This window comes from Euprymna scolopes, chromosome 16, assembly GCF_053919585.1.
Source record: "Euprymna scolopes isolate OS-2025 chromosome 16, ASM5391958v1, whole genome shotgun sequence".
Lineage (NCBI taxonomy): Eukaryota > Metazoa > Mollusca > Cephalopoda > Sepiida > Sepiolidae > Euprymna > Euprymna scolopes.
Genome location: NC_136497.1, coordinates 140,052,482 through 140,064,658, shown reverse-complemented (window position 1 = coordinate 140,064,658; position 12,177 = coordinate 140,052,482). Strand labels below are relative to the sequence as shown.

Below are 12,177 nucleotides of genomic sequence, written 5' to 3'. Positions count from 1 at the left end.
ATAGACTGAGTGAAGAAAATGAAGAAAATTTTAAAAAGATCGTAATATTTATTCGTGTTACAGAAGATCAAAATAACTTCGGTACCGTCGGTTTCAAACTGAAACAAATGAAAACCTATATTTTGCCAGACTTTTATTACTCTCGCAGTGCGTGAGATACCATTTACGAATAGACATATGCAAATATCCAAGGAGAGTCCGATATAAGTGATCTTTGTTTGAATTTGAAACCGACGAAACTGCTGTGTTCTGATCTTTTATACCGCACGCAAAGTATTTGCTGATAATTTCTTGTTCTTCCAACTGACAGCTTCTGTCGCAAAAGATCGATTGAGGTTTTGACATTAACAATTTAAAGAAAAACACATTTTAGTATAAAGAACTCAAATAATAATCGATTTGTTATCTTGGGTCACTTGGGAATTTTTCGGAAGATCTCGTTTGGGAATTATTCGAAAATATCCCTCGGGTTTTCATTCGAAACTGTGTTCGTTTCGCTATTAATCATTCATAGGAAACACATTGTACGAAAAGAAAAATTCCTTTCAGTCGTTAAGAGACACAAACTTCTGTTCTTCGATGGCGAAATAAAACATTTACTTAACATCTCCAATATTTTTACGTTGAAAATTATAGTAGAATCAAAAATAGGAGGACTCTTTTTTTCTAAAAAATAAGTTTGATGTTAAGTAATGTATTTATTTATTTGTTTATTTATTGGTTTGTATATTTATTTGTTTGTTTATTTATTTGTTTGTATATTTATTTGTTTGTTTATTTATTTATTTATTTATTTGTTTATTTATTTATTTGTTTATTTATTCATTTGTATATTTATTTATTTGTTATTTATTTATATGTTTATTTATTTATTTGTTTATTTATTTATTTGTTTATTTATTTATTTGTTTATTTATTCATTTGTATATTTATTTATTTATTTGTATATTTATTTATTTGTTTATTTATTTATTTGTTTGTATATTTATTTATTTGTATATTTATTTGTTTATTTATTTATTTGTTTATTTATTTATTTGTTTATTTATTTATTTGTTATTTATTTATTTGTTTATTTATTTATTTGTTTATTTATTTATTTGTTTATTTATTCATTTGTATATTTATTTATTTGTTATTTATTTATATGTTTATTTATTTATTTGTTTATTTATTTATTTGTTTATTTATTTATTTGTTTATTTATTTATTTATTTGTTTATTTATTTATTTGTTTATTTATTTATTTGTTTATTTATTTATTTGTTTGTATATTTATTTATTTGTATATTTATTTGTTTATTTATTTATTTGTATATTTATTTATTTGTTATTTATTTATTTGTTTATTTATTTATTTGTTTATTTATTTATTTGTTTATTTATTCATTTGTATATTTATTTATTTGTTATTTATTTATATTTTTATTTATTTATTTGTTTATTTATTTATTTGTTTATTTATTTATTTGTTTATTTATTTATTTATTTGTTTATTTATTTATTTGTATATTTATTTATTTGTTTATTTATTTATTTGTTTGTATATTTATTTATTTGTATATTTATTTGTTTATTTATTTATTTGTTTATTTATTTATTTGTATATTTATTTATTTGTATATTTATTTATTTGTTTGTATATTTATTTATTTGGTTATTTATTTATTTGTATATTTATTTATTTGTTTATTTATTTATTTGTTTGTATATTTATTCATTTGGTTATTTATTTGTTTATTTATTTATTTGTTTATTTATTTATTTGTATATTTATTTATTTGTTTATTTATTCATTTGTATATTTATTTATTTGTTTATTTATTGGTATATTTATTTATTTGTATATTTATTTGTTTGTTATTTGTTTATTTATTTGTTTATTTATTTGTATATTTATTTATTTGTTTATTTATTTGTTTATTTATTTATTTGGTTATTTATTTGTATATTTATTTATTTGTCTATTTATTTATTTGTATATTTATTTATTTGTTCATTTATTTACTTGTTTATTTATTTATTTGGTTATTTACTTGTTTATTTATTTATTTTTTAATTTATTTATTTGTTTATTTATTTATTTGGTTATTCATTTATTTGGTTATTTATTTATTTGGTTATTGAATGAACGAAAACTAAATTGACCTTTTTTGGTGAGTTGTAGCATTTTTTCAGTGAGTTATAGCAGTTTTTTCAGTGAGTTATAGCAGTTTTTTCAGTGAGTTATAGCAGTTTTTTAGTGAGTTATAGCAGTTTTTTCAGTGAGTTATAGCAGTTTTTTTAGTGAGTTATAGCAGTTTTTTTAGTGAGTTATAGCAGTTTTTTAGTGAGTTATAGCAGTTTTTTCAGTGAGTTATAGCAGTTTTTTTAGTGAGTTATAGCAGTTTTTTTAGTGAGTTATAGCAGTTTTTTTAGTGAGTTATAGCAGTTTTTTAGTGAGTTATAGCAGTTTTTCAGTGAATTATAGCATTTTTTCAGTGAGTTATAGCAAAGGCGAAGGGCAAGAAGGGGAAATTAAAAAGGGGTAATGAAAAAAACTGTGGAAGTACCCAACAATAAAACAGGAGCAACAGAAGGAGTAGTAGTAGAAAGGAGAAAGTGGAAAGTTGCAAAGAAGGCGAAGGAGGAATCGGGAGTGGAGGAGTATCACTAGAGAAAGAAGGAAGGAAAAGATGAAAAGAAGTGAAAGACGATAAAAAGCTAGTAAAGAAGGAAGACGGGGATTTTCAAAAACAGTTGACTTGAAAGTAAAACGAAGAAGGAAACGTAGTTGAAATGTAAAATGAGAAGAAAAGAAAACTTGGAGAGGATCAGCAGTTGTAGTAGAAATAGCGGAAGTAGGAGGAGGAGAGAAAATGAGGAGGAGGGGAAGAAGAGGAAGAAGAAAAAGAAAAGAAAAATAAGAAGGAGCAAGGAAGAACAGAAAAGACAAAGTAGAATAAAGGGTGGAAAATAGAGTAGAAGGATGAGTCGAAAATGTCGAAGAAAAATGAGTAGTAGTAGTAGTAGTTGTAGTAGTAGTAGTAGTAGTAGTAGTAGTAGTAGTAGAAGGAAGAAGAAATGAAGAAGAAAAAGAAAAAATATTAAGAAGAAAATGAAGTGGAAAGGGAAAAAAGAAGGGGAGAAGAAAATGAAGAAGAAGAAGTTAAAGTAGAAAGGAAGAAAGAGAAGAATGAAGAAGAAAAGGAAGTAGAAAGGAAGAAGAAGAAAGGGGAGGAGGAGGAGAGAAAAATAACTTGCTGAGATAATGCTTGAGTAGACCAATGAAAAGCAACACAGAAATATGAAAAAGGTTAAATCAAATTATGCAAACAATTTCAAAGAATCTCTCGATTCATTTCGGAATAAAAATCGAAACAAAAGAAAATTAAAACGTGTGAAAGATAATTTCTCAAGTTTGTGAGATGCTGTCCAACGTCCGACTGTTTTTGCCAGGCAAGATGTATCGAAGGTCGAGCTAAGACAACGAGGCTGTTTACGACGCAACGAACTTTGATGATGATGATGATGATGATCATGATCATGATGATGATGATGATGATGATGATGACGACGATGATGATGACGACGATGATGATGATGATGGTGGTGGTGGTGGTGGTGGTGATGCTGCTGCTGCTGCTGATGGTGATGATGATGACGACGACGACGACGATGATGGTAGTGGTGGTGGTGGTGGGGGTGGTGATGCTGATGATGCTGATGCTGATGCTGCTGATGCTGCTGCTGCTGCTGCTGCTGATGATGATGATGATGATGATGATGATGATGATGATGATGATGATGATGATGGTTGCACCGATTCAAGCTATTGCATTTGCAACGTCAGCTACATAATCTACAGTCATTTAACCCAACGTTAGTCCGGTGGGGCGTTTTCTCACCTCAATTTTGCTTAAGTGCTTATAATTCCTAGTTGGCAACTTATTTCTTTTCCTCCCTCTCAGTACTCTCCTGACTCAATGAGAGTATATTACACGTGGTATGGCGCAGTTGCATCTCAGTTTTCCTTCCAGTCCAAAAAATTCAATTATTTGAGGCTCCTAGCGCCGCCTTGCAACTTTTAGTCTCGGAGGAGATAGAGTTTTAAAATATGGAGACAGACAGACAGACAAACAGACAAACATAGTGAGTTTTATAAATTAGATTACAGAATAGCAAATCAAGTCAAAATATTAAGATTTGCTTATAACCAGGATAGTAAAAAAAGGGTTTTATTTCGAGTTTTATTTATATGCACAATATACTCCCCGGTTTTCTTCAACCATGTCTGATCAAATATCACTGCTATATAAATAGTATGCGCTTATTATTAAATAATTGTACACTGTTCGGTTTATTTCTATTAAACGATATTTTTTTCTCACGACTTAATTGTCGTGACTGCAATGATCATAAATAGTGTTTTCTTGGTGATGAAGATGACTCTCGTCTCATCGCCGATTGTTTAGGTGTCGCTAGACTTAAACTTATACTACACGTTATTCTTAGTTTAAAAAGACTAAGAAACTTTTAAGGACGTTTTATCTATTATTTGGCTTTCATATTCTATATGTTATAGTTTTAGTTGTCTTGCTCGTCATAGCTATCGTCTATCTATGAGTTTTACTTCGTCTCATAAGGGTAGGTGGTTTTCTTTTTCCTCCCATTGTCCTTCTATTGTCAGCCATAAAAGATTGCTCAAAACGTGCACGTATTACATTTTTCTAAACTTACTTTTAGTGGACGATGTGTCGCACCCTGTATAGTTTTTTTTCCGATTGCATGGAATCACATACACAGTTCTTGTAATCGCATATACACAATCATGAGTTTTTTGTTTGTTTTTTTGACTCGCATGAAATGTTTTCAGAAAGGTGAGTCGACGTATGGGTTACATATTGAGTTTTTGCATCGATCAAAATGCTGTGAAAATAACAACGCAGATAAGGACAGGCATGTGGATTGTGAACATAATACGAACTCAAATGTTCAGAAACTATTTTAAATATAGAGTGACCAACTTAACAGTAGCTCGATCTCTCTAATCTTTCTCTAATAAATATTTTTCACATTAAACGGCTCCCTTAGAAGTAGCCTGATTCTTGTAATCTTTCTCTTACAGACCAACTGACACCAGAAAACAAAATGCAATTCTTTTTTCCAACAAGATGGCGCTACATGCCACACATCTCACGGATTACTGACACGAGTTCGTGGCATGTTTACGGCAAAGAGAACAATAAGCAAAGAGTTATGGCTACTACGTTCACCGGACTTGCCATTATGTGATTTTTTTTTTAATGTTTTATCTTTTGGAAGGCGGACTTGAATAAAATGTTTATGCAAATAATCCTCACAATCTAGACCAACTAAAAAAGAACATCAATCAGGGGCATCAGCAGAGAAGATCTACAGGCAGTATCTGCAGACGTTGTTAAACGTGCCCAGAAATACATAGATGTCAACGGGTGCACTAACAGCATCTTTTATAACACTACAGGTAATTTAAACAATACTACAGGTAATTTAAACAATAAAAGAATGTTCCTCGTCTCTAGTAAATTTTCTGGGATATTTTTAAGTGGGCCACCCGATATAATATTTCTGACTTTGTGATTACGACTTGGTCGTCGTAGCTACAATAATAAAAAATGTCGCTTTCGTCGCCATGATTATTTTCCTCGTACCGTCGATGTAGTTAATGCGAGATTTGACGACTTTGCGTTATTGATCTTCCTGCTGGCAATCAAGTTGAATTCTGTTCGAATCCACGCGATAAATAATTCCCATCTTGACGTGAAGATAAGAAAATCGTTTCATGATTTTCGAAACAAAAATAAAAAAACCCAAAATCAAAGAACACAGGACTGGAATAATGGCGAGCGTCTTTAACGCTATTCCCTTATCTGATCATGATATTATCGCTAATGTCAACTCCGCCATTTTGGTTTTTAGTGGTTTTAGCTTTTCGCAGTTCATAATCGATAATCAATAAGTTAAGAACGCTAAACGATTATGTTCTAATATGAAAGTCTACGTATCAAATACAATAGTTATTTTCCTTTGCTTTTGTTCGGCTTAATCGATACAGATCAAATCAATTGACATACGAAAACTCATCAAATGGATATATTTCTTTCTTTTAAAATGGCGGGAATATCAACAAGATATTGCCCGTCAATAAATGGAGTGATTTTTTCGAAAATAATTCCTGATTAAATTTGTCACGATCTTTTCAAAAGTAAATTGATTTATATTGCAATGATCGCCTAAGTTATGTTGTGTTACAAGGTAGTTTACAGCACAACAACCCTTTTGGAGTTATTTAAAGCCAGAAGGCGATATTAATTATAAACGGTTCAGTGTGTACGCAACATTAAACCGAAGTTGTTATTTAAAATATGGGTAAAAAGAATTATGAATATAGATTAAAAACGCAACCAATTACATATATATATATATATATATATATATATATATATGATCATATTATGAAAATAATATTTAGTTTATATATATATATGTATATATATATATATATATCTATATCTATATATATATATATATACATATATATATGTGTGTGTGTGTGTGTGTGTGTGTGTGTGTGTGTGTGTGTGCATACGTATAAAATACTTTGGTATAACTTCATACATTATAAAATATAGAAACAATATTTATTTTTCGTGTATATATATATATATATATATATATATATAGAGAGAGAGAGAGAGAGAGAGAGAGAGAGACAGGAAGACAGGAAGACAGACAGACAGATAGATAGACAGACAGACAGACAGAGACAGAGACAGACAGAAAAGCCTCTGAGGAGGAATTTACTAATCAAGAAAAAACAAATTACAAAACGAAACACAAATATAGTTAATTGTTATAGTTCTGGGATGACGTGATTTCATTATGGATTTTGTTTTTCGGACTCACTTCCTCATCTTCGGTGTTTTTCCACTACGTTTCGGTTGTATCATCCTTCAACCTTCTTCAGGTGTATCTCGAACTCCGGAACTGTTTTTTTTGGAATTTCGAACCCAACCCTTTATTGTTACGGGGGTACCATGTTCTCGCTCCATTCAGGTCGTCCCAGGGTCCTGGATATGACCTAAACTATATCCGATGGTGAGGCCCTAGCTTATGGGCTTTGGGGAGTGTGGAGACACCCTTTAATTGCCATTGCTCCCAGGTCCACTCTGATCCTAAGTGGTTGTACCTGTTAGAGTCCCAACTATGGGTTAAATAGAAACCGACTTAAAAAAACAAAAATACTCTAAAAAAAAAAAATTGTTCTCTAAAATCACAGGATTCGGCATTAAATAACCCAAAAGGGTTGATATGCCGTAAAACAAAAACAACCAACCAACCAAATCAGGCCGTCCCTGCTGCTACCGTGTAATGCTGTTGCTGCTGCGTCTATCGTTGTCGCTGCGATTGTGTTGTCACTGCCACTGCTTTCGCTCAGGATTGAACTTAGCACGTTAGAGACTTGCAATGTCTGTTCCAACGGCAGTGACAACACAATGGCAGCGATAGCGATAGACGCAGCAGCAACAGCATTAAGCGGTAGCAGCAGGGACGGTCTGAATGGAACGAGAACATGGTACCCCCGTAACAATAAAGGGTTGGGTTCGAAATTCAAAAAAAAAAAAAAACAGTTCCTGAGTTCGAGATACACCTGAAGAAGGCCGAAGGATGATAAGGCCGAAACGTAGTGGAAAAAACACCAAAGATGAGGGAGTGAGTCCGAAAAACGAAATCCATAATAACAAATATAGTTATTTATATTCTAATCCAACTGAACAGTTTTCCATATTTACATCTTATAATTTTCTATGCAGACGTTTCATACAACGTTACGTTTCAACCTATGCAGCAACCACCAAATGCATAGAAATGGGAAAACTTTTAACGTGACTTTCGGATTTTTTCGCTAACAATTTTTTCCTCTGATGAGCAGCAAACCGCATTTTTTGAAACTCAGCGGATTAAGGAGCATTCAGATTTGGCGTATTCTGCCGAATAATAAAATCTTTTGTAAAATTCTACTTTACAACTCTGTTCTTGGCCTTCGGGACAAGATCAAAGTGTAGTATCTGTTCCGGCAGATACTGCACTTAAGATAATTTGTACCAGTCAATGGAGGGGAAACCCTCTATACTGGGACAATTATTATTTTTGGTAACCAGAGTGACCCCTTTTAGGGGAGCTGGTTTTTACCTCACATTAAAAACGGCCTTGTGCCTAATTTGCTCAGTGGGGGAGCAAATAAACACCATCTGTTCTTCAGATGCTGCACTTCTATTTCTTGTTCTCTTTCGGTGGAGGAGAAATCCTTCACGACTGAGACAATTTTTATTTTTTGTACCTTTTCTCCACGTTAAAAAAACTGCCCTGGTGTCTAACTCTGTCCCGTGGGGAGGCATAGTAAATAGATACAACTCTGTTCTTATATATATATATATATATATATATATATATATATATATATATATATACACATATATATATAATGAACAACATACATACATATATATATATATATATATATATATATATATATATATATATATATATATATATATATATATATATATATATTAGATATTTCCTTTTGGCTAAGAATATAGTGTACTATCTGTTCTGAAAATAAAACTACACATTGTATTGGGTCAGTGAATGAAAATCCTTTAATTCTAGATATTTTTTCTTTGTCCCAATGTAGAGTGTCTGTCCTATAATGTGCAGATTCTCACGCATTAAAACTCATCATTTTTCCTAACTCTGCCCGTCGACAAGTAAATATGTATCAATTTTAACGTTCCCCAACAGAATTACACACTAAAAATCTGACGTTTTATATGCTCCGAATATATATATATATATATATATATATATATATATATATATATATATATATATATATATATATATATACATATACATATATGCCTTATATATATATATATATATATTCATATATATACATATATGCCTTATATATATATATATATATATATATATATATATATATATATATTTGTTTTAACGCCATAATGCTTGAAATTTTCAAACTGGTATGGAAACAATTGTAACTTACAATGAAATACACTTTCTGTTGCTATCAATTCCTTTTTTGCAGTCTTGGTTTTGTTAATACTGCATATATATATATATATATATATATATATATATATATATATACATATATATATATTCTTCTACGTCTCCCTCGTTCTCTATCTATCTCTTTTTCCCCCTCTTATATATACAGGGTATCCCAATAAAATATATACACTCTTTAAATGACCATAAAACCAACATTTTTTTTATGAGAAAGAATGTTACATACATCAAAATACTGTGAACAAATATAGAAACCAGTTAATTATCGAAAGTGTTCAAATTATTGGCCATTGTGGTCAATGAACAGCTGAAAACGCTCACTGATTGAATGAAAAACGTTCCTAATGAGTTCAATTGTTAGGTTGACACATCTTCCTTCAATGTTTGCTTTCACCTCATTCATTGTAGCTCATTTTGTAGTGTGGACACTGTGTTTAAGATACCCCCACCCACCTCCAATATTGGAAAAATCCATGGGAGTGGTCAAATCCGGTGAGCGCGGACAATACTCGATACTTCCTCTTCGTCCTTACTATCTCTTTTGCAGGTGACTATCAAGATATGCTCTTACGGCATGATGATAGTGGAGAAGTGCTCCATCCTGCTGGATGTGCCATTCTTTATTCCTAAATATCTCTTGCAAACGTGGGATAGCGTATTCATGTAGCAACTTGACATAATTTAAAGAGTGTATATATTCTATTTGGCAACCTGCATATGTAATTAATAGGGCTTTGACAACAGCATATTCTCTTCATTGTTTTTATTCTTTAGTATATATCCGACACAGTTAGACCCAGTTAATGAACCGAGAACTCCATAACTCTATATAAAAGCATATAAAATATCAACGGATACACACTCGAGAGTCAAAACAATGAAAAGAATATGCTGTTGTCCTAGCCCTAGTAATTAAACGATTTTTGATTGAATTCGTTCGATATCATAAAAAATGTATTACTAAATAAAATATTTTGTATAATCTGACATTTTCGCGCTCATCGCACCCATAGCCTAATAACTCTTGAACAAGTCGGCTTTTGTTTTTTAATGGTAAGCAAGGCGCTATAATGTTCGTTGCCCGTGGGCTCATAGACTACCCTAGCATTATACGGCGTCTGTGTGAGCAAGATAACTGCACAACTGCTGCGAAAACGGCTGACATATCTATTTCCTTCGTAGATAAGCTGTGAATTAGATATTGTGACGAACTGCCAACTTTCTCTTATTTTAGCGGTCCCTAATTATACATGGGAAAAGATGCTTATCGTTGAGTACTGGGGGCGGTGAATAAAAGCTAAGTCGAATATGTCTTTCAAGTAAACGATTTAATATCGCTGACATTTTGGGAAGCCATACGTAGTGAATGTTTATCTCCCTTTCACGGGGGATGACAGGAGACGAGACAAGAACTTAGAGGCTGAGCACTTTAGCCTGTAAAATATACCAGTATACCCACATATAGTAGACTAACAGGGAAACCCGACGTTACCCGGAATTTAATGAGAAGCAACGAATGCTTCGCCCACCCATGTTTTATTGTCATCGAAATCGATAAAATTGTCAATTTTTCAATAAAATCGATTAATTGCCTGTTCTAGTTGGGAACCCATCACAGTGCACCCTGAGAAAGATTCACATACCTACCCGCATTTCTTTGGTTCAAAATATAATTTAGTTTACATTGCACTGTAGAGAACCTACCGTTGATTTTTTAAATATATAAAGGCTTGTATTAAATTTTAAAAAGATGAAAGTCAAGTATTATCCTTCTGTTGCACTCTAAGCAAAAACATTCATTTAGAACCTGCCCCTGCCATATTTAAAAACATATATGCCGCACCTTTCTGCTTGCGTGGTAATAACATTTCTAAAATGGACTTGTGATGTTAGGCTGTATACGGCGCTAACTTTAGTCAAAATCGCCTTCTTTAATCGGATTTTTTTCGATTATCAATACTTATCGAAAACATTCGCATAAACAAAACCTATTTAAGAGCATTGCCAGATACATAATCTACATTAATGTGAAATTCACAAAAAAATAACGGCTCCGCACTTCCGGAGTCCATAAGGAAGGAACGCACATACGCACACAGACAAAATTCCTTTTATATAAAAGTAGGGATAGAGATTTGATGCAAGCACTCAATAGCATCTGTCCTTCTTAATTCGTAATCAAATATTTATTTTATTTTTTCATACGAGTTTTTGTGAGTTTTCTTTTTTGGAGGGGCGGATAAAAGGTGTTAAAAGAAGTGGGAATGATATTTTTTTCTAGCAAGGCGCCCGGCGTTGCCTGGTCGTATAATACGATTACATATAATATTTTAATTCATGCAGATTTCGTATTTATTATTATAGAACCAATACTCAATTGACTATCATATTGTACCCAAAATATAGTAGTAGCCCACGCGTGACGTTGCTTTTTCTAAAAAATTCACTTAAACATATTAAATGGATGTTATCAGTTTGATTCGAAACCAAAGTATTTGGTACTACAGACTTAGTCGTTCCCGTTTATCAATCTTCAGATAGATAAGAAAACATTCAAATGTAGCCGACTTTTACGAACAGATGTATATTTGCGCATGCGTACATGAGCACTTTAAGTCGACTTACGCCTGCTAAGTTTCAAGACTCGTTTAAAATTTAGAACTCTTAGCAGCTACTTTTTCCGACTTAAAACAAAATCGAATTTATTTCACTGATCAAAATATTTTATATATTAAGTTTTAAGTCTGTAGAATACAAACCGAGGAGGAATTCTGGAGAGACCGTCTCTCAGACAGAGAAACAGACAGAAACACAGCCAAGGCTACTATATACACACACACACACACACACACACACACACACACACACACACACACACACACACATATATATATATATATATAGTGAATAAATGACATAAGACAATATTCCAAAATTCATGATGTTGACTGTTTTATAATTTATTCCTTTAATTCAGTTGACATTTACAATTCTTGACATTATCTGTTTCGTAGCGGAAAATCAATCACTTTAAAAATCTATGACGTGAAATGTTTG

The 12,177-nt window shown here is 31.6% G+C and overlaps 1 protein-coding gene across 1 annotated transcript in view; it reads right to left on the bottom strand.

Moving 5' to 3' along the window:
* Positions 1-12,177, bottom strand: part of LOC145296133 (uncharacterized) — a 1,188,759-nt gene that overhangs the window by 752,359 nt on the left and 424,223 nt on the right. The window lies entirely within an intron of this gene.